The sequence below is a fragment of the Epinephelus lanceolatus genome, chromosome 4, assembly GCF_041903045.1.
Source record: "Epinephelus lanceolatus isolate andai-2023 chromosome 4, ASM4190304v1, whole genome shotgun sequence".
Lineage (NCBI taxonomy): Eukaryota > Metazoa > Chordata > Actinopteri > Perciformes > Serranidae > Epinephelus > Epinephelus lanceolatus.
The window spans coordinates 13,236,578-13,258,798 of NC_135737.1; the positions used below are offsets into that span (position 1 = coordinate 13,236,578).

The 22,221-nt window shown below is 45.4% G+C and overlaps 10 non-coding genes and 3 pseudogenes across 10 annotated transcripts; all 13 read left to right on the forward strand.

The window, feature by feature from the left end:
• Positions 1-898: 898 nt before the first annotated feature.
• LOC144463116 (U1 spliceosomal RNA) lies at positions 899-1,062 on the forward strand. The gene has a single exon (XR_013491258.1). It is a non-coding gene; the product is annotated as a U1 spliceosomal RNA (small nuclear RNA).
• A 719-nt stretch (positions 1,063-1,781) lies between these two features.
• Positions 1,782-1,972, forward strand: LOC144463348 (U2 spliceosomal RNA). Its single transcript, XR_013491490.1, has one exon. It is a non-coding gene; the product is annotated as a U2 spliceosomal RNA (small nuclear RNA).
• A 981-nt stretch (positions 1,973-2,953) lies between these two features.
• Positions 2,954-3,117, forward strand: LOC144463132 (U1 spliceosomal RNA). Its single transcript, XR_013491274.1, has one exon. It is a non-coding gene; the product is annotated as a U1 spliceosomal RNA (small nuclear RNA).
• A 719-nt stretch (positions 3,118-3,836) lies between these two features.
• LOC144463305 (U2 spliceosomal RNA) lies at positions 3,837-4,027 on the forward strand. Its single transcript, XR_013491447.1, has one exon. It is a non-coding gene; the product is annotated as a U2 spliceosomal RNA (small nuclear RNA).
• Positions 4,028-5,008: 981 nt separating this feature from the next.
• On the forward strand, positions 5,009-5,172 carry LOC144463117 (U1 spliceosomal RNA). The gene has a single exon (XR_013491259.1). It is a non-coding gene; the product is annotated as a U1 spliceosomal RNA (small nuclear RNA).
• A 719-nt stretch (positions 5,173-5,891) lies between these two features.
• Positions 5,892-6,082, forward strand: LOC144463349 (U2 spliceosomal RNA). The gene has a single exon (XR_013491491.1). It is a non-coding gene; the product is annotated as a U2 spliceosomal RNA (small nuclear RNA).
• Positions 6,083-7,063: 981 nt separating this feature from the next.
• LOC144463134 (U1 spliceosomal RNA) lies at positions 7,064-7,227 on the forward strand. The gene has a single exon (XR_013491276.1). It is a non-coding gene; the product is annotated as a U1 spliceosomal RNA (small nuclear RNA).
• A 1,383-nt stretch (positions 7,228-8,610) lies between these two features.
• Positions 8,611-13,154, forward strand: LOC144462828 (uncharacterized; annotated as a pseudogene).
• Positions 13,155-13,521: 367 nt separating this feature from the next.
• On the forward strand, positions 13,522-13,695 carry LOC144462908 (U2 spliceosomal RNA; annotated as a pseudogene).
• A 1,277-nt stretch (positions 13,696-14,972) lies between these two features.
• On the forward strand, positions 14,973-15,163 carry LOC144463156 (U2 spliceosomal RNA). Its single transcript, XR_013491296.1, has one exon. It is a non-coding gene; the product is annotated as a U2 spliceosomal RNA (small nuclear RNA).
• A 981-nt stretch (positions 15,164-16,144) lies between these two features.
• On the forward strand, positions 16,145-16,308 carry LOC144463063 (U1 spliceosomal RNA). Its single transcript, XR_013491205.1, has one exon. It is a non-coding gene; the product is annotated as a U1 spliceosomal RNA (small nuclear RNA).
• Positions 16,309-17,027: 719 nt separating this feature from the next.
• On the forward strand, positions 17,028-17,209 carry LOC144462918 (U2 spliceosomal RNA). Its single transcript, XR_013491062.1, has one exon. It is a non-coding gene; the product is annotated as a U2 spliceosomal RNA (small nuclear RNA).
• A 236-nt stretch (positions 17,210-17,445) lies between these two features.
• On the forward strand, positions 17,446-21,929 carry LOC144462829 (uncharacterized; annotated as a pseudogene).
• Positions 21,930-22,221: the final 292 nt, after the last annotated feature.

A 22,221-nucleotide genomic window follows, 5' to 3' on the forward strand; every position in this document is an offset into this window, starting at 1 on the left:
GTGCAAATTGCGTATGTGTTGACTGAGCCCCTCTACCAGGTGCGCATTTCTAATAGTCATGCGCTATGGCATCATTTACACACTTGCCCAACTTCTCTTTTTGGAACTTTGGCCGTGTTTGAACTTTTCGCCACTGTCTGGCACTTTCCTTTTGAGGACCTGTTACATGCATCTCACTGTAAAATGAATTGAACCGGTACCTGTTGAGTGAGACCACTAGCTGCCAGTTCAGTCAGATGAATAGATCCATTCCCCCAACGTGAAAATCCACTCTGCATAATTTCTGCCGCTGTTTGCCACAGTCGGGTCTGTGCCGATATGTCAAAAGAAAGGCAAACACTCTTCATATGGTTGCGCTTTTATTTATAATATTATTTTCTTCTTTCCTTTAGTTTCAAACAGAGAAGCATGTGGATATATTTTTAACAAAGTGTTGTTCACACTCCAGACCAATAGGTGGCAGCAGCGGGCGGATCACGCCGTGTCTCTAATGTGAGGAGACAGGCCTGTTTTTTAGTCTTTCCGCTGACTTTTTTCTTTTAAATGCAGATCAAACAACACTTGATTGCAGTGTCATTTATCTTTGTCTGGTGTGAACTCACTTAGGTTTTTGCCTCATTTATTGGCGATCAATGGACAGCCTGGCCATGTTAGCTTAGCTTTTACTATGGATATACAGCATGGCGTGATGAGATATGTGCCCATTTCTCTCAAGTAAAATGTGAACAAGTTTTGTTCAGTCTCACTACAAAAGTGTCTCTTGTATATTAGCGTCCTGTAGATTATCAGAGCCTTTATAGTGTGTGGTTCTGGACTGGTCATTGCTATACATTGCCAGCACCATCACCTATCATCGTATGACCGTGAATGAGGCCCCTGTGTGTGAGGTGTACAAGTCATACTTACCTGGCAGGGGAGATACCATGATCAAGAAGGTGGTTCACCCAGGGCGAGGCTCGGTCACTGCACTCCGATTGAGCTGACCTCTGCCAATTCCCCAAATGTGGGAATCTCGACTGCATGATTTCTGGTAGTGGGGGACTGCGTTCGCGCTCTCCCCTGATGTGCTTGTTTAATGCAACCAACAGCTGTGGCAGCATATGGCACTAGAGAACCGCGTGCATCAAACGCCATTTCACGCTCAATCACAGGCTTTGCCCTTGCCCGTTGTGTCAGTGCAAGTCGGTACCGCATCACTTCACATCTGTGCCACTACTGAAGAAGCAAAAGAAGCTCCTATGATATTGTTATATCCTCACACTCAGTCATTTAGAATAATATGTGGGTTGCAACTGATGCCCCCGCCCACCGTATTAAAAGTGGGGCATTTTTCAGTGAAACGCGTCAAGTCACAGTGGCAGCGGCTCTCCGTTGTTAATATAAAGACAGTCAACGAGTAGAGACAAATCTTAAATTGTTTACTTTAGTTTGCAGATATTTATGATGGATGCACTCTATGTTTTGAAATCTTCTGAAGGTTGACAACATGCCGAAAAAAACACAGCAGATTACGACCAGTCGGCGCGAGAGACCGTGCTGTGACTCCCTCCTTTTCCGCTGACCCATTGGCAGTATCACTTTTCGGCCCGCGTTAACTCCCATAACCTTTTGTAATAAAAGTCTGCGATCGGATGCATATTTGTGTTGCCCATCAGTCATAAAACATCGAACTTCACGTTCACAGTCTGCCGTGTGTTTTTGTAGCGATCGAAATCATATTGAACCCGCGAGCTAGAGTCTCAATGAGGAGACTGAGTCTCCCACTTCACTCAGCAGTCAGTATCGCTTCTCGGCCTTTTGGCTAAGATCAAGTGTAGTATCTGTTCTTATCAGTTTAATATCCGATACGTCCCCTACCTGGGGACCATATATTAAATTGCTTTTTGGAACAGGGAGATGGAAAAGGGGCTTGCCCCGTCCACTCCACGCATTGACCTGGTATTGCAGCACTTCCAGAAACGGTGCACCCCCCTCCCTCAACGTGTTGAAAACAGACCACGTAGGACGTGTCTCTAATGTGCCCTCGCCTTGATTTCTTGTTTTCGCCATGCTAGCGTGCAAATTGCGTATGTGTTGACTGAGCCCCTCTACCAGGTGCGCATTTCTAATAGTCATGCGCTATGGCATCATTTACACACTTGCCCAACTTCTCTTTTTGGAACTTTGGCTGTGTTTGAACTTTTCGCCACTGTCTGGCACTTTCCTTTTGAGGACCTGTTACATGCATCTCACTGTAAAATGAATTGAACCGGTACCTGTTGAGTGAGACCACTAGCTGCCAGTTCAGTCAGATGAATAGATCCATTCCCCCAACGTGAAAATCCACTCTGCATAATTTCTGCCGCTGTTTGCCACAGTCGGGTCTGTGCCGATATGTCAAAAGAAAGGCAAACACTCTTCATATGGTTGCGCTTTTATTTATAATATTATTTTCTTCTTTCCTTTAGTTTCAAACAGAGAAGCATGTGGATATATTTTTAACAAAGTGTTGTTCACACTCCAGACCAATAGGTGGCAGCAGCGGGCGGATCACGCCGTGTCTCTAATGTGAGGAGACAGGCCTGTTTTTTAGTCTTTCCGCTGACTTTTTTCTTTTAAATGCAGATCAAACAACACTTGATTGCAGTGTCATTTATCTTTGTCTGGTGTGAACTCACTTAGGTTTTTGCCTCATTTATTGGCGATCAATGGACAGCCTGGCCATGTTAGCTTAGCTTTTACTATGGATATACAGCATGGCGTGATGAGATATGTGCCCATTTCTCTCAAGTAAAATGTGAACAAGTTTTGTTCAGTCTCACTACAAAAGTGTCTCTTGTATATTAGCGTCCTGTAGATTATCAGAGCCTTTATAGTGTGTGGTTCTGGACTGGTCATTGCTATACATTGCCAGCACCATCACCTATCATCGTATGACCGTGAATGAGGCCCCTGTGTGTGAGGTGTACAAGTCATACTTACCTGGCAGGGGAGATACCATGATCAAGAAGGTGGTTCACCCAGGGCGAGGCTCGGTCACTGCACTCCGATTGAGCTGACCTCTGCCAATTCCCCAAATGTGGGAATCTCGACTGCAAGATTTCTGGTAGTGGGGGACTGCGTTCGCGCTCTCCCCTGATGTGCTTGTTTAATGCAACCAACAGCTGTGGCAGCATATGGCACTAGAGAACCGCGTGCATCAAACGCCATTTCACGCTCAATCACAGGCTTTGCCCTTGCCCGTTGTGTCAGTGCAAGTCGGTACCGCATCACTTCACATCTGTGCCACTACTGAAGAAGCAAAAGAAGCTCCTATGATATTGTTATATCCTCACACTCAGTCATTTAGAATAATATGTGGGTTGCAACTGATGCCCCCGCCCACCGTATTAAAAGTGGGGCATTTTTCAGTGAAACGCGTCAAGTCACAGTGGCAGCGGCTCTCCGTTGTTAATATAAAGACAGTCAACGAGTAGAGACAAATCTTAAATTGTTTACTTTAGTTTGCAGATATTTATGATGGATGCACTCTATGTTTTGAAATCTTCTGAAGGTTGACAACATGCCGAAAAAAACACAGCAGATTACGACCAGTCGGCGCGAGAGACCGTGCTGTGACTCCCTCCTTTTCCGCTGACCCATTGGCAGTATCACTTTTCGGCCCGCGTTAACTCCCATAACCTTTTGTAATAAAAGTCTGCGATCGGATGCATATTTGTGTTGCCCATCAGTCATAAAACATCGAACTTCACGTTCACAGTCTGCCGTGTGTTTTTGTAGCGATCGAAATCATATTGAACCCGCGAGCTAGAGTCTCAATGAGGAGACTGAGTCTCCCACTTCACTCAGCAGTCAGTATCGCTTCTCGGCCTTTTGGCTAAGATCAAGTGTAGTATCTGTTCTTATCAGTTTAATATCCGATACGTCCCCTACCTGGGGACCATATATTAAATTGCTTTTTGGAACAGGGAGATGGAAAAGGGGCTTGCCCCGTCCACTCCACGCATCGACCTGGTATTGCAGCACTTCCAGAAACGGTGCACCCCCCTCCCTCAACGTGTTGAAAACAGACCACGTAGGACGTGTCTCTAATGTGCCCTCGCCTTGATTTCTTGTTTTCGCCATGCTAGCGTGCAAATTGCGTATGTGTTGACTGAGCCCCTCTACCAGGTGCGCATTTCTAATAGTCATGCGCTATGGCATCATTTACACACTTGCCCAACTTCTCTTTTTGGAACTTTGGCCGTGTTTGAACTTTTCGCCACTGTCTGGCACTTTCCTTTTGAGGACCTGTTACATGCATCTCACTGTAAAATGAATTGAACCGGTACCTGTTGAGTGAGACCACTAGCTGCCAGTTCAGTCAGATGAATAGATCCATTCCCCCAACGTGAAAATCCACTCTGCATAATTTCTGCCGCTGTTTGCCACAGTCGGGTCTGTGCCGATATGTCAAAAGAAAGGCAAACACTCTTCATATGGTTGCGCTTTTATTTATAATATTATTTTCTTCTTTCCTTTAGTTTCAAACAGAGAAGCATGTGGATATATTTTTAACAAAGTGTTGTTCACACTCCAGACCAATAGGTGGCAGCAGCGGGCGGATCACGCCGTGTCTCTAATGTGAGGAGACAGGCCTGTTTTTTAGTCTTTCCGCTGACTTTTTTCTTTTAAATGCAGATCAAACAACACTTGATTGCAGTGTCATTTATCTTTGTCTGGTGTGAACTCACTTAGGTTTTTGCCTCATTTATTGGCGATCAATGGACAGCCTGGCCATGTTAGCTTAGCTTTTACTATGGATATACAGCATGGCGTGATGAGATATGTGCCCATTTCTCTCAAGTAAAATGTGAACAAGTTTTGTTCAGTCTCACTACAAAAGTGTCTCTTGTATATTAGCGTCCTGTAGATTATCAGAGCCTTTATAGTGTGTGGTTCTGGACTGGTCATTGCTATACATTGCCAGCACCATCACCTATCATCGTATGACCGTGAATGAGGCCCCTGTGTGTGAGGTGTACAAGTCATACTTACCTGGCAGGGGAGATACCATGATCAAGAAGGTGGTTCACCCAGGGCGAGGCTCGGTCACTGCACTCCGATTGAGCTGACCTCTGCCAATTCCCCAAATGTGGGAATCTCGACTGCATGATTTCTGGTAGTGGGGGACTGCGTTCGCGCTCTCCCCTGATGTGCTTGTTTAATGCAACCAACAGCTGTGGCAGCATATGGCACTAGAGAACCGCGTGCATCAAACGCCATTTCACGCTCAATCACAGGCTTTGCCCTTGCCCGTTGTGTCAGTGCAAGTCGGTACCGCATCACTTCACATCTGTGCCACTACTGAAGAAGCAAAAGAAGCTCCTATGATATTGTTATATCCTCACACTCAGTCATTTAGAATAATATGTGGGTTGCAACTGATGCCCCCGCCCACCGTATTAAAAGTGGGGCATTTTTCAGTGAAACGCGTCAAGTCACAGTGGCAGCGGCTCTCCGTTGTTAATATAAAGACAGTCAACGAGTAGAGACAAATCTTAAATTGTTTACTTTAGTTTGCAGATATTTATGATGGATGCACTCTATGTTTTGAAATCTTCTGAAGGTTGACAACATGCCGAAAAAAACACAGCAGATTACGACCAGTCGGCGCGAGAGACCGTGCTGTGACTCCCTCCTTTTCCGCTGACCCATTGGCAGTATCACTTTTCGGCCCGCGTTAACTCCCATAACCTTTTGTAATAAAAGTCTGCGATCGGATGCATATTTGTGTTGCCCATCAGTCATAAAACATCGAACTTCACGTTCACAGTCTGCCGTGTGTTTTTGTAGCGATCGAAATCATATTGAACCCGCGAGCTAGAGTCTCAATGAGGAGACTGAGTCTCCCACTTCACTCAGCAGTCAGTATCGCTTCTCGGCCTTTTGGCTAAGATCAAGTGTAGTATCTGTTCTTATCAGTTTAATATCCGATACGTCCCCTACCTGGGGACCATATATTAAATTGCTTTTTGGAACAGGGAGATGGAAAAGGGGCTTGCCCCGTCCACTCCACGCATTGACCTGGTATTGCAGCACTTCCAGAAACGGTGCACCCCCCTCCCTCAACGTGTTGAAAACAGACCACGTAGGACGTGTCTCTAATGTGCCCTCGCCTTGATTTCTTGTTTTCGCCATGCTAGCGTGCAAATTGCGTATGTGTTGACTGAGCCCCTCTACCAGGTGCGCATTTCTAATAGTCATGCGCTATGGCATCATTTACACACTTGCCCAACTTCTCTTTTTGGAACTTTGGCCGTGTTTGAACTTTTCGCCACTGTCTGGCACTTTCCTTTTGAGGACCTGTTACATGCATCTCACTGTAAAATGAATTGAACCGGTACCTGTTGAGTGAGACCACTAGCTGCCAGTTCAGTCAGATGAATAGATCCATTCCCCCAACGTGAAAATCCACTCTGCATAATTTCTGCCGCTGTTTGCCACAGTCGGGTCTGTGCCGATATGTCAAAAGAAAGGCAAACACTCTTCATATGGTTGCGCTTTTATTTATAATATTATTTTCTTCTTTCCTTTAGTTTCAAACAGAGAAGCATGTGGATATATTTTTAACAAAGTGTTGTTCACACTCCAGACCAACAGGTGGCAGCAGCGGGCGGATCACGCCGTGTCTCTAATGTGAGGAGACAGGCCTGTTTTTTAGTCTTTCCGCTGACTTTTTTCTTTTAAATGCAGATCAAACAACACTTGATTGCAGTGTCATTTATCTTTGTCTGGTGTGAACTCACTTAGGTTTTTGCCTCATTTATTGGCGATCAATGGACAGCCTGGCCATGTTAGCTTAGCTTTTACTATGGATATACAGCATGGCGTGATGAGATATGTGCCCATTTCTCTCAAGTAAAATGTGAACAAGTTTTGTTCAGTCTCACTACAAAAGTGTCTCTTGTATATTAGCGTCCTGTAGATTATCAGAGCCTTTATAGTGTGTGGTTCTGGACTGGTCATTGCTATACATTGCCAGCACCATCACCTATCATCGTATGACCGTGAATGAGGCCCCTGTGTGTGAGGTGTACAAGTCATACTTACCTGGCAGGGGAGATACCATGATCAAGAAGGTGGTTCACCCAGGGCGAGGCTCGGTCACTGCACTCCGATTGAGCTGACCTCTGCCAATTCCCCAAATGTGGGAATCTCGACTGCAAGATTTCTGGTAGTGGGGGACTGCGTTCGCGCTCTCCCCTGATGTGCTTGTTTAATGCAACCAACAGCTGTGGCAGCATATGGCACTAGAGAACCGCGTGCATCAAACGCCATTTCACGCTCAATCACAGGCTTTGCCCTTGCCCGTTGTGTCAGTGCAAGTCGGTACCGCATCACTTCACATCTGTGCCACTACTGAAGAAGCAAAAGAAGCTCCTATGATATTGTTATATCCTCACACTCAGTCATTTAGAATAATATGTGGGTTGCAACTGATGCCCCCGCCCACCGTATTAAAAGTGGGGCATTTTTCAGTGAAACGCGTCAAGTCACAGTGGCAGCGGCTCTCCGTTGTTAATATAAAGACAGTCAACGAGTAGAGACAAATCTTAAATTGTTTACTTTAGTTTGCAGATATTTATGATGGATGCACTCTATGTTTTGAAATCTTCTGAAGGTTGACAACATGCCGAAAAAAACACAGCAGATTACGACCAGTCGGCGCGAGAGACCGTGCTGTGACTCCCTCCTTTTCCGCTGACCCATTGGCAGTATCACTTTTCGGCCCGCGTTAACTCCCATAACCTTTTGTAATAAAAGTCTGCGATCGGATGCATATTTGTGTTGCCCATCAGTCATAAAACATCGAACTTCACGTTCACAGTCTGCCGTGTGTTTTTGTAGCGATCGAAATCATATTGAACCCGCGAGCTAGAGTCTCAATGAGGAGACTGAGTCTCCCACTTCACTCAGCAGTCAGTATCGCTTCTCGGCCTTTTGGCTAAGACTGCGATCGCCTCCAGTTTGTGGAAAACTCTTGCCTGTCTGTGGCATTGGTTTATACACTGTTTGGAGGATATATTATCCTCTTTCTTTGTGGAAATTATTTCAGCTGATATTAATAGTAGAGACACTTAGACAAAGGAAGACATTGGCCCAGAGGATTGCTAGCCTGTACTCTGTTCATGAAACATCCAGACCAGGTCAACAGGGAAAAGGCAAGTGCGCTTCTTAATTAGTTATTTATTGAACTGTTTTACCTGTCTTTAGCCATTTTAAGTAGCATTTTACAGTGTTTTAGTGTCTTTCATTTGTAGTGTGTGGTGCCTGGTGTGGTCGGCTAACTATGCTGGCATGCGGAGGCACCACAGTGTCCGCTTTATACTCAGTGAGGTTGACGGAAAGCCCATGGTTATGTCAAGGCTTGATTTTTCAAGGAAACTGATTCAGAGAACCCTAAACTTCAAGCCTGATGACATAAACTGTATTGTGACTTTGCCGTCCAACAAAGGATTTGACGTGAGCTTTCATTCTGCAATTGCATTAAGAGATTTCTGGACACGATATGAAAATGAAAAGACCCAGTTTTCTGCTTTCACTGTTGAAAAACTGACTGACAATGCCTCTAAAACGGTTATTGTCAGAATGTTCAATGAGACAGTGAATGCAGACGATATTTGTTTGTGGCTGGGCAGATACTGCACTGTGAAAGGCCAGGCTACCAAGGTGAGAGATGAGGATGGCATCTGGAATTGCGCTTGGAGGATCCCCATTCAGCAATGGCAGGACCCCCAAGGCTTCCAGGGCCTGAAACAGCTACCACCAATGATAGTTCTGGGTAACAACAGGGGCTACATCCATTACCAGGGCCAGCCCAAGCTCTGCCGCAAATGTGGCGAACATGGGCACCTGGCAGAAGCATGCAAGCAGATCATTTGTGGGAAATGTAGAGAAATTGGACACACTTTTCAGGAATGCACCAACAGCAGAAAGTGCAATCTCTGTGGAGAAACTAACCACCTCTTCAGAGACTGCCCCAAGTCTTTTGCCAACAAAGTAAAAGCCACAAAGCAAACAGAAAACGGACAGAATGTTGAACAGTTAACAGAGCTAATTGAAGATGCTGGGCTGGAAAATTCAAATCTCCCGCCAAATCCTGTGATTGGCGAGCAGGGATCAGGTGAGGCGGGAGAAGGGGAGGGGCCTGCAATCGCCCCACCAGTGGAAAGTGTTGAAGAGGATGGGGTGATGCAGGCAGAGGGCAGAACTAGCACCGAACAGGAAACTGATAGCGAGGATGCCACCCTCCCCAATGCCCAGCAGGCCAAGAGGCCTATATCAGAATTGTCCTCTGACTCCCCTGCGGTGACAGAGAAGAAGGGAAGAGCTGGGGACTACTCAGACAGTTCATCTGTGGAGGAACCCAGAGTCTTCCCTTCCGATTCTCCAAATGAGGCCTCTTTCTTAACCATAGCTCTGCAATCAACCCCTAAGGACTCAAAACTCAACGCAACCCTGCGTCAGAGACCAACTCCAAGAGTCCGAAAGGGAAATGGAGTTCACCCCCCTCACTTTTCACCCATAGAAGTGAAGGAAGAACTCCATTCACATGAATGTGATTAACTGTCCTTGTTTTTAATACCTTTTAGCCTTTTGGGATGTCATACTTGTTATTTTTAACCATACTCATGACTCTCACCTTCTCAACTATTAATGTGAGAAGCGTAAAGTCGAGAGTTAGAGCTCAGACTGTTTTATCCTTTCTTAACACTTTTAAGTCAGATGTGTTTTTAATACAGGAGTGTGGCCTACCGTTTTTAAACCACTATAGAGAGTGGGAGGACTTATGGCCAAATCCATCAATCTGGAGCGGATCCAACGCAAATAAAAATGACGGAGTGGCCATTTTAATCAAAAACCCTCTCGTCTTGGTGAAGGGCAGCACTGTGGTGAGAAGCGGTCGGGCACTTTTAGCACACTTGACTTTTATGGGAAAGGATTTTAACGTCTTAAATGTTTATGGTTTTAATGAAAAAAATGACAGGTATGACCTTTTAAAAGACTTGCAGTCCCACATGCTAGGTAGGGCACCTTTAGTTGTAGGGGGAGATCTTAATTGTATTTTAAACAGGAACGATAGGAAAAGAGCAGGAGGAGATTTTAAAATTGACAAAACATCGGTTTTATTACAGGACATATGCAGGGATTTTAAACTCTTGGACTGCTTTAAAACCATGCATCCTAGAGAGGAGGGCTTCACCTGGGTCAGTGGTGATGGCACCAGAGCCTCTCGCATAGATTACATTTTATCCCGTGATTGCCCACCAACCGATGCTAGATTAACACAGGTGTTCTTTTCCGATCACGCAATGCTATCCTGCACCCTATCACTACCTTCTGGTGTGACTTCAGGAAGTGGTCTGTGGAAACTCAACTGCTCCCTTTTAGAAGATAGGGAGTTAGTTAGGCAGTATAGGGAGCAGTACAGTGAGTGGCAGACCCTTCAAGACTTTTACGATACACGTGCACACTGGTGGGAAATGGTTAAGGGACGGACCCAGACTTTCTTTAGACAGGCAGGTAAGAAGAAAAAAGATAGGGACGACAGACGCATGTTGGGACTGCAAAAACGACTCCAGAGATATTTTAACCTAAACCTACAAGGGATGGATTTTAATGAAGAAATAAAACAAGTTAAAACAGAGATGTCGATATTAGCAGAAATCAAAAGCAAAGGTGTCATTTTAAGAAGCAGGGAAAGGGAGATAGAGGAAGGGGAGAAGTGCACAAGATATTTTTTTAAGAAAATTGTAAATAAAGGGGGAAACATTTTAAAACTAAAGACAGAAAATGGGTGCACAGCGGAAACAACAGGAGAAATTAAAACAACTATAGAAACATTTTATAAAGAACTATACAGTGAAAAACCTGTGGAAACGGACACCATAACTGAAGTTTTAAAATTCATTGAACACAGAGTTGAGGACAGTGTGCTTTTAACCCAAGATTTTACACTTTTAGAGTTGAACAAAGGTCTTAAGAGCTTTAAAACAGGAAAGTCACCAGGACAAGACGGGCTTCCCTTGGAATTTTACTTGACTTTTTGGGACATTTTAGCACCTGACTTACTTGCTGTTTTTATGGATTTTGAAAGACTCGACCGACTTCCTGACAGTTTTAGAATAGGGATAGTAACCCTACTCCACAAAGACAAAGACGAGACTGACTTGAAGAACTGGAGACCTATAACGCTTTTAAATCTGGACTGTAAACTTTTTAGCAAACTCTTATCATCTCGAATGACTTTGTTTTTAGATGACTTGATTCACCCGGATCAAGCCTGTGCCATACCGGGGAGGAGGATCACCGACAGCCTCCTACTGATCCGAGACACCATCTGTTATGTGAGAGACAGAAACATCCGGCTAGTAGTTCTAAATTTAGACTTTGAGAAAGCCTTTGATCGGGTCTCGCACCAATACCTTTTCCAGGTACTGCAAAAAATGGGGTTTCCAGAGAGATTTATAGCTTGGGTGGGGTTGCTGTACCGGGGCATTACCAGCAAATTCGTTGTTAATGGGCATCTGACAAAAGCAGTGAATATAAACTGCGGCGTCCGTCAGGGATGTCCGTTATCTGCCCTCCTCTATGTTACTTGTATCGAACCACTGGCACAGATCTTGAGAAGGGACAAACGAATCACTGGGGTTAGAGTACCAGGGAGCGGGGGACTGGACACAAAATGCATTTTATATATGGACGACATTAATATCTTATGCACTGACCTTTTATCTGTCAACAGGACACTTGACTTGACTGACTGGTTTGGACGGGCTTCTGGGTCAAAGCTTAACAGGAGCAAGACCCAAGCCCAGTTTTATGGACCCTGGGAAATGACTGAGATGACAAGACTCCCCCTGACTGTGACCCAGACTGACCAGAGGATACTCGGGGTCAAATTTGATAGGGAGGGGGGAGGGGAAACTAATTGGCCAGACATGGTAGGGAAAGTTAGGCAGAGACTGGGGTACTGGAGACTTAGGGGACTGACGATGGAAGGAAAGGTTTTAATCATCAAAGCAGTGATTTTACCTTTGCTTTTACTTACCAGTTCTGTTTTTATCCCACCTAGAAAAGCAATATTGGACCTTGAGCGTGCCATTTTTTATTTCCTGTGGGGGTCAAAGTGGGAACGACTAAAGAGGGACATCATGAAGAAGCCAAAAGAAAAAGGAGGAAAAGCAGTGCCGGACCTACACTTGTTTTTAGGAAGCAGATACACCACACTTCATATCACAGCCGCTACAGCCCCATCCAGAAACCCCAAGACAGCAGCAATGACACGGTTCTGGATGGGGACCTACCTCAGGAAAATCAAGATTTTAACCAGTGATCTTAAAGTGCCTGTGTCCTTTAACTTACCACCAGCTTATGCTGTTATCCAGTCCTTTCTATGTTGTTTTAATCTTGAGCAGGAGGAGTTGCAAATTTTATCTAACCAACGCTCTCTTATCTCTGTTGTGCAGGAGCGGGAACCAGTGAGTCCAGTGCGCTGGCTCACATTTGGCGAGCCATCATCAGTTTGGCGCAACGTGAACCATTCCGCTCTCCCAAACAGACTCCGGGACCTGTCATGGATGGTGGCTCATGAGATCCTCCCAGTCAGGGCCGTGATGCACTCCCGGGGCATGTCAGCGCACCCAACGTGTCCTCGACCAGGTTGTGGCGCGCCTGAGTCGGTGAGGCACTTGCTCTGGGAGTGCAGTGCTGCCGTAGACCAGTGGGCAACAGCCGACTCCTTAAAATTCCCGTACTTGCCAGCAAGGGAGGTCCTCACAGCACCGTTGGTAATGTATGGGGTGAGCCAAGAACACATTCCAACCTGTGACTTCGCCAAACAGTGGCTCACCCTGGCCGCCATCAAATACGCCATATGGACCTCCAGAAACTTGCTGGCAAGAAAGCACATGCAGATCCCCCCCGCGGCTGCGATCCGAATGGCCGCAGCAATGGTCAAAGAGGCCGAAGCTGCAGGTGGCAGGCCTAGGACGCAGCCACAAAGAAGAATCGCCTCTGTGCCCATTCGGATGAAGGAGTCGGAGCTACACAGGAAAAGGTCAAAGCAGCAGCGGCCTGACTCTCCGGGTGAGGCAGGTGGGAAGGAGCTTCAGGGTGGGGATCTCCTCTGAGCACCAGGACAGGATCCCGAGAGACCAAACTGTTTGGGGGAGCGGAATGAGTTACCCTTGGTAGGGATTCTTTCCGCTCCTGCACTGCAAAGGACAGAAGACATTTTAACTTTTGCGCTCCCCTTTACAGACTTTTATTGTGGACACTCGACACATTGGACATTCATTGAAGAAACGCTTTTATGTAAACCTTTAACTTGTGACAATTTTATCTGTAATATTTCTTAAAAGATTTTTTTTTAATCGTTTAAGCTTGGTTTTTTACAGATTACATTATTTATCATTGTTTTGTCACTTTTATAACTTAAAATTGTATGCCTTAAACATTTGAAGGTTTATGTAAAACGTCTGATATAAGTGTCAATAAAAAAATTTTCAAAAGAAAAAATCTGTTCTTATCAGTTTAATATCTGATACGTCCCCTACCCGGGAACCATATATTAAATTGCTTTTTGGAGCAGGGAGATGGAAAAGGGGCTTGCCCCGTCCACTCCACGCATCGACCTGGTATTGCAGCACTTCCAGGAACGGTGCTACCCCCTCCCTCAACGTGTTGAAAACAGACCACGTAGGACGCGTCTCTAATGTGCCCTCGCCTTGATTTCTTGTTTTCGCCATGCTAGTGTGCAAATTGCGTATGTGTTGACTGAGCCCCTCTACCAGGTGCGCATTTCTAATAGTCATGTGCTATGGCATCATTTACACACTTGCCCAACTTCTCTTTTTGGAACTTTGGCCGTGTTTGAACTTTTCGCCACTGTCTGGCACTTTCCTTTTGAGGACCTGTTACATGCATCTCACTGTAAAATGAATTGAACCGGTACCTGTTGAGTGAGACCACTAGCTGCCAGTTCAGTCAGATGAATAGATCCATTCCCCCAACGTGAAAATCCACTCTGCATAATTTCTGCCGCTGTTTGCCACAGTCGGGTCTGTGCCAATATGTCAAAAGAAAGGCAAACACTCTTCATATGGTTGCGCTTTTATTTATAATATTATTTTCTTCTTTCCTTTAGTTTCAAACAGAGAAGCATGCGGATATATTTTTAACAAAGTGTTGTTCACACTCCAGACCAATAGGTGGCAGCAGCGGGCGGATCACGCCGTGTCTCTAATGTGAGGAGACAGGCCTGTTTTTTAGTCTTTCCGCTGACTTTTTTCTTTTAAATGCAGATCAAACAACACTTGATTGCAGTGTCTTTTATCTTTGTTTGGTGTGAACTCACTTAGGTTTTTGTCTCATTTATTGGCGATCAGTGGACAGCCTGGCCATGATAGCTATTGTTATATCCTCACACTCAGTCATTTAGAATAATATGTGGGTTGCAACTGATGCCCCCGCCCACCGTATTAAAAGTGGGGCATTTTTCAGTGTTACGTGTCAAGTCACAGTGGCAGCGGCTCTCCGTTGTTAATATAAAGACAGTCAACGAGTAGAGACAAATCTTAAATTGTTTACTTTAGTTTGCAGATATTCATGATGGATGCACTGTATGTTTTGAAATCTTCTGAAGGTTGACAACATGCCGAAAAAAACACAGCAGATTACGACCAGTCGGCGCGAGAGACCGTGCTGTGACTCCCTCCTTTTCCGCTGACCCATTGGCAGTATCACTTTTCAGCCCGCGTTAACTCCCATAACCTTTTGTAATAAAAGTCTGCGATCGGATGCATATTTGTGTTGCCCATCAGTCATAAAACATAGAACTTTGCGTTCACAGTCTGCCATATGTTTTTGTAGCGATCGAAATCATATTGAACCCGCGAGCTAGAGTCACAATGAGGAGACTGAGTCTCCCACTTCACTCAGCAGTCAGTATCGCTTCTCGGCCTTTTGGCTAAGATCAAGTGTAGTATCTGTTCTTATCAGTTTAATATCTGATACGTCCCCTACCCGGGGACCATATATTAAATTGCTTTTTGGAAGAGGGAGATGGAAAAGGGGCTTGCCCCGTCCACTCCATGCATCGACCTGGTATTGCAGCACTTCCAGGAACGGTGCACCCCCATCCCTCAACGTGTTGAAAACAGACCATGTAGGCTGTGTCTCTAATGTGCCCTCGCCTTGATTTCTTGTTTTCGCCATGCTAGCGTGCAAATTGCGTATGTGTTGACTGAGCCCCTCTACCAGGTGCGCATTTCTAATAGTCATGCGCTATGGCATCATTTACACACTTGCCCAACTTCTCTTTTTGGAACTTTGGCCGTGTTTGAACTTTTCGCCACTGTCTGGCACTTTCCTTTTGAGGACCTGTTACATGCATCTCACTGTAAAATGAATTGAACCGGTACCTGTTGAGTGAGACCACTAGCTGCCAGTTCAGTCAGATGAATAGATCCATTCCCCCAACGTGAAAATCCACTCTGCATAATTTCTGCCGCTGTTTGCCACAGTCGGGTCTGTGCCGATATGTCAAAAGAAAGGCAAACACTCTTCATATGGTTGCGCTTTTATTTATAATATTATTTTCTTCTTTCCTTTAGTTTCAAACAGAGAAGCATGTGGATATATTTTTAACAAAGTGTTGTTCACACTCCAGACCAATAGGTGGCAGCAGCGGGCGGATCACGCCGTGTCTCTAATGTGAGGAGACAGGCCTGTTTTTTAGTCTTTCCGCTGACTTTTTTCTTTTAAATGCAGATCAAACAACACTTGATTGCAGTGTCATTTATCTTTGTCTGGTGTGAACTCACTTAGGTTTTTGCCTCATTTATTGGCGATCAATGGACAGCCTGGCCATGTTAGCTTAGCTTTTACTATGGATATACAGCATGGCGTGATGAGATATGTGCCCATTTCTCTCAAGTAAAATGTGAACAAGTTTTGTTCAGTCTCACTACAAAAGTGTCTCTTGTATATTAGCGTCCTGTAGATTATCAGAGCCTTTATAGTGTGTGGTTCTGGACTGGTCATTGCTATACATTGCCAGCACCATCACCTATCATCGTATGACCGTGAATGAGGCCCCTGTGTGTGAGGTGTACAAGTCATACTTACCTGGCAGGGGAGATACCATGATCAAGAAGGTGGTTCACCCAGGGCGAGGCTCGGTCACTGCACTCCGATTGAGCTGACCTCTGCCAATTCCCCAAATGTGGGAATCTGGACTGCATAATTTCTGGTAGTGGGGGACTGTGTTCGCGCTCTCCCCTGATGTGCTTGTTTAATGCAACCAACAGCTGTAGCAGCATATGGCACTAGAGAACCGCGTGCATCAAACGCCATTTCACGCTCAATCACAGGCTTTGCCCTTGCCCGTTGTGTCAGTGTAAGTCGGTACCGCATCACTTCACATCTGTGCCACTACTGAAGAAGCAAAAGAAGCTCCTATGATATTGTTATATCCTCACACTCAGTCATTTAGAATAATATGTGGGTTGCAACTGATGCCCCCGCCCACCGTATTAAAAGTGGGGCATTTTTCAGCGAAACGTGTCAAGTCACAGTGGCAGCGGCTCTCCGTTGTTAATATAAAGACAGTCAACGAGTAGAGACAAATCTTAAATTGTTTACTTTAGTTTGCAGATATTTATGATGGATGCACTGTATGTTTTGAAATCTTCTGAAGGTTGACAACATGCCGAAAAAAACACAGCAGATTACGACCAGTCGGCGCGAGAGACCGTGCTGTGACTCCCTCCTTTTCCGCTGACCCATTGGCAGTATCACTTTTCGGCCCGCGTTAACTCCCATAACCTTTTGTAATAAAAGTCTGCGATCGGATGCATATTTGTGTTGCCCATCAGTCATAAAACATCGAACTTCACGTTCACAGTCTGCCGTGTGTTTTTGTAGCGATCGAAATCATATTGAACCCGCGAGCTAGAGTCACAATGAGGAGACTGAGTCTCCCACTTCACTCAGCAGTCAGTATCGCTTCTCGGCCTTATGGCTAAGATCAAGTGTAGTATCTGTTCTTATCAGTAGCATTTTACAGTGTTTTAGTGTCTTTCATTTGTAGTGTGTGGTGCTTCCACCATGTCGGCTAACTATGCTGGCATGCGGAGGCACCACAGTGTCCGCTTTATACTTAGTGAGGTTGACGGAAAGCCCATGGTTATGTCAAGGCTTGATTTTTCAAGGAAACTGATTCAGAGAACCCTAAACTTCAAGCCTGATGACATAAACTGTATTGTGACTTTGCCGTCCAACAAAGGATTTGACGTGAGCTTTCGTTCTGCAATTGCATTAAAAGATTTCTGGACACGATATGAAAATGAAAAGACCCAGTTTTCTGCTTTCACTGTTGAAAAACTGACTGACAATGCCTCTAAAACGGTTATTGTCAGAATGTTCAATGAGACAGTGAATGCAGACGATATTTGTTTGTGGCTGGGCAGATACTGCACTGTGAAAGGCCAGGCTACCAAGGTGAGAGATGAGGATGGCATCTGGAATTGCGCTTGGAGGATCCCCATTCAGCAATGGCAGGACCCCCAAGGCTTCCAGGGCCTGAAACAGCTACCACCAATGATAGTTCTGGGTAACAACAGGGGCTACATCCATTACCAGGGCCAGCCCAAGCTCTGCTGCAAATGTGGCGAACATGGGCACCTGGCAGAAGCATGCAAGCAGATCATTTGTGGGAAATGTAGAGAAATTGGACACACTTTTCAGGAATGCACCAACAGCAGAAAGTGCAATCTCTGTGGAGAAACTAACCACCTCTTCAGAGACTGCCCCAAGTCTTTTGCCAACAAAGTAAAAGCCACAAAGCAAACAGAAAACGGACAGAATGTTGAACAGTTAACAGAGCTAATTGAAGATGCTGGGCTGGAAAATTCAAATCTCCCGCCAAATCCTGTGATTGGCGAGCAGGGATCAGGTGAGGCGGGAGAAGGGGAGGGGCCTGCAATCGCCCCACCAGTGGAAAGTGTTGAAGAGGATGGGGTGATGCAGGCAGAGGGCAGAACTAGCACCGAACAGGAAACTGATAGCGAGGATGCCACCCTCCCCAATGCCCAGCAGGCCAAGAGGCCTATATCAGAATTGTCCTCTGACTCCCCTGCGGTGACAGAGAAGAAGGGAAGAGCTGGGGACTACTCAGACAGTTCATCTGTGGAGGAACCCAGAGTCTTCCCTTCCGATTCTCCAAATGAGGCCTCTTTCTTAACCATAGCTCTGCAATCAACCCCTAAGGACTCAAAACTCAACGCAACCCTGCGTCAGAGACCAACTCCAAGAGTCCGAAAGGGAAATGGAGTTCACCCCCCTCACTTTTCACCCATAGAAGTGAAGGAAGAACTCCATTCACATGAATGTGATTAACTGTCCTTGTTTTTAATACCTTTTAGCCTTTTGGGATGTCATACTTGTTATTTTTAACCATACTCATGACTCTCACCTTCTCAACTATTAATGTGAGAAGCGTAAAGTCGAGAGTTAGAGCTCAGACTGTTTTATCCTTTCTTAACACTTTTAAGTCAGATGTGTTTTTAATACAGGAGTGTGGCCTACCGTTTTTAAACCACTATAGAGAGTGGGAGGACTTATGGCCAAATCCATCAATCTGGAGCGGATCCAACGCAAATAAAAATGACGGAGTGGCCATTTTAATCAAAAACCCTCTCGTCTTGGTGAAGGGCAGCACTGTGGTGAGAAGCGGTCGGGCACTTTTAGCACACTTGACTTTTATGGGAAAGGATTTTAACGTCTTAAATGTTTATGGTTTTAATGAAAAAAATGACAGGTATGACCTTTTAAAAGACTTGCAGTCCCACATGCTAGGTAGGGCACCTTTAGTTGTAGGGGGAGATCTTAATTGTATTTTAAACAGGAACGATAGGAAAAGAGCAGGAGGAGATTTTAAAATTGACAAAACATCGGTTTTATTACAGGACATATGCAGGGATTTTAAACTCTTGGACTGCTTTAAAACCATGCATCCTAGAGAGGAGGGCTTCACCTGGGTCAGTGGTGATGGCACCAGAGCCTCTCGCATAGATTACATTTTATCCCGTGATTGCCCACCAACCGATGCTAGATTAACACAGGTGTTCTTTTCCGATCACGCAATGCTATCCTGCACCCTATCACTACCTTCTGGTGTGACTTCAGGAAGTGGTCTGTGGAAACTCAACTGCTCCCTTTTAGAAGATAGGGAGTTAGTTAGGCAGTATAGGGAGCAGTACAGTGAGTGGCAGACCCTTCAAGACTTTTACGATACACGTGCACACTGGTGGGAAATGGTTAAGGGACGGACCCAGACTTTCTTTAGACAGGCAGGTAAGAAGAAAAAAGATAGGGACGACAGACGCATGTTGGGACTGCAAAAACGACTCCAGAGATATTTTAACCTAAACCTACAAGGGATGGATTTTAATGAAGAAATAAAACAAGTTAAAACAGAGATGTCGATATTAGCAGAAATCAAAAGCAAAGGTGTCATTTTAAGAAGCAGGGAAAGGGAGATAGAGGAAGGGGAGAAGTGCACAAGATATTTTTTTAAGAAAATTGTAAATAAAGGGGGAAACATTTTAAAACTAAAGACAGAAAATGGGTGCACAGCGGAAACAACAGGAGAAATTAAAACAACTATAGAAACATTTTATAAAGAACTATACAGTGAAAAACCTGTGGAAACGGACACCATAACTGAAGTTTTAAAATTCATTGAACACAGAGTTGAGGACAGTGTGCTTTTAACCCAAGATTTTACACTTTTAGAGTTGAACAAAGGTCTTAAGAGCTTTAAAACAGGAAAGTCACCAGGACAAGACGGGCTTCCCTTGGAATTTTACTTGACTTTTTGGGACATTTTAGCACCTGACTTACTTGCTGTTTTTATGGATTTTGAAAGACTCGACCGACTTCCTGACAGTTTTAGAATAGGGATAGTAACCCTACTCCACAAAGACAAAGACAAGACTGACTTGAAGAACTGGAGACCTATAACGCTTTTAAATCTGGACTGTAAACTTTTTAGCAAACTCTTATCATCTCGAATGACTTTGTTTGTAGATGACTTGATTCACCCGGATCAAGCCTGTGCCATACCGGGGAGGAGGATCACCGACAGCCTCCTACTGATCCGAGACACCATCTGTTATGTGAGAGACAGAAACATCCGGCTAGTAGTTCTAAATTTAGACTTTGAGAAAGCCTTTGATCGGGTCTCGCACCAGTACCTTTTCCAGGTACTGCAAAAAATGGGGTTTCCAGAGAGATTTATAGCTTGGGTGGGGTTGCTGTACCGGGGCATTACCAGCAAATTCGTTGTTAATGGGCATCTGACAAAAGCAGTGAATATAAACTGCGGCGTCCGTCAGGGATGTCCGTTATCTGCCCTCCTCTATGTTACTTGTATCGAACCACTGGCACAGATCTTGAGAAGGGACAAACGAATCACTGGGGTTAGAGTACCAGGGAGCGGGGGACTGGACACAAAATGCATTTTATATATGGACGACATTAATATCTTATGCACTGACCTTTTATCTGTCAACAGGACACTTGACTTGACTGACTGGTTTGGACGGGCTTCTGGGTCAAAGCTTAACAGGAGCAAGACCCAAGCCCAGTTTTATGGACCCTGGGAAATGACTGAGATGACAAGACTCCCCCTGACTGTGACCCAGACTGACCAGAGGATACTCGGGGTCAAATTTGATAGGGAGGGGGGAGGGGAAACTAATTGGCCAGACATGGTAGGGAAAGTTAGGCAGAGACTGGGGTACTGGAGACTTAGGGGACTGACGATGGAAGGAAAGGTTTTAATCATCAAAGCAGTGATTTTACCTTTGCTTTTACTTACCAGTTCTGTTTTTATCCCACCTAGAAAAGCAATATTGGACCTTGAGCGTGCCATTTTTTATTTCCTGTGGGGGTCAAAGTGGGAACGACTAAAGAGGGACATCATGAAGAAGCCAAAAGAAAAAGGAGGAAAAGCAGTGCCGGACCTACACTTGTTTTTAGGAAGCAGATACACCACACTTCATATCACAGCCGCTACAGCCCCATCCAGAAACCCCAAGACAGCAGCAATGACACGGTTCTGGATGGGGACCTACCTCAGGAAAATCAAGATTTTAACCAGTGATCTTAAAGTGCCTGTGTCCTTTAACTTACCACCAGCTTATGCTGTTATCCAGTCCTTTCTATGTTGTTTTAATCTTGAGCAGGAGGAGTTGCAAATTTTATCTAACCAACGCTCTCTTATCTCTGTTGTGCAGGAGCGGGAACCAGTGAGTCCAGTGCGCTGGCTCACATTTGGCGAGCCATCATCAGTTTGGCGCAACGTGAACCATTCCGCTCTCCCAAACAGACTCCGGGACCTGTCATGGATGGTGGCTCATGAGATCCTCCCAGTCAGGGCCGTGATGGTTGGGCCAGGTTGTGGCGCCAGGTTGTGGCGCGCCTGAGTCGGTGAGGCACTTGCTCTGGGAGTGCAGTGCTGCCGTAGACCAGTGGGCAACAGCCGACTCCTTAAAATTCCCGTACTTGCCAGCAAGGGAGGTCCTCACAGCACCGTTGGTAATGTATGGGGTGAGCCAAGAACACATTCCAACCTGTGACTTCGCCAAACAGTGGCTCACCCTGGCCGCCATCAAATACGCCATATGGACCTCCAGAAACTTGCTGGCAAGAAAGCACATGCAGATCCCCCCCGCGGCTGCGATCCGAATGGCCGCAGCAATGGTCAAAGAGGCCGAAGCTGCAGGTGGCAGGCCTAGGACGCAGCCACAAAGAAGAATCGCCTCTGTGCCCATTCGGATGAAGGAGTCGGAGCTACACAGGAAAAGGTCAAAGCAGCAGCGGCCTGACTCTCCGGGTGAGGCAGGTGGGAAGGAGCTTCAGGGTGGGGATCTCCTCTGAGCACCAGGACAGGATCCCGAGAGACCAAACTGGTTGGGGGAGCGGAATGAGTTACCCTTGGTAGGGATTCTTTCCGCTCCTGCACTGCAAAGGACAGAAGACATTTTAACTTTTGCACTCCCCTTTACAGACTTTTATTGTGGACACTCGACACATTGGACATTCATTGAAGAAACGCTTTTATTTAAACCTTTAACTTGTGACAATTTTATCTGTAATATTTCTTAAAAGATTTTTTTTAATCGTTTAAGC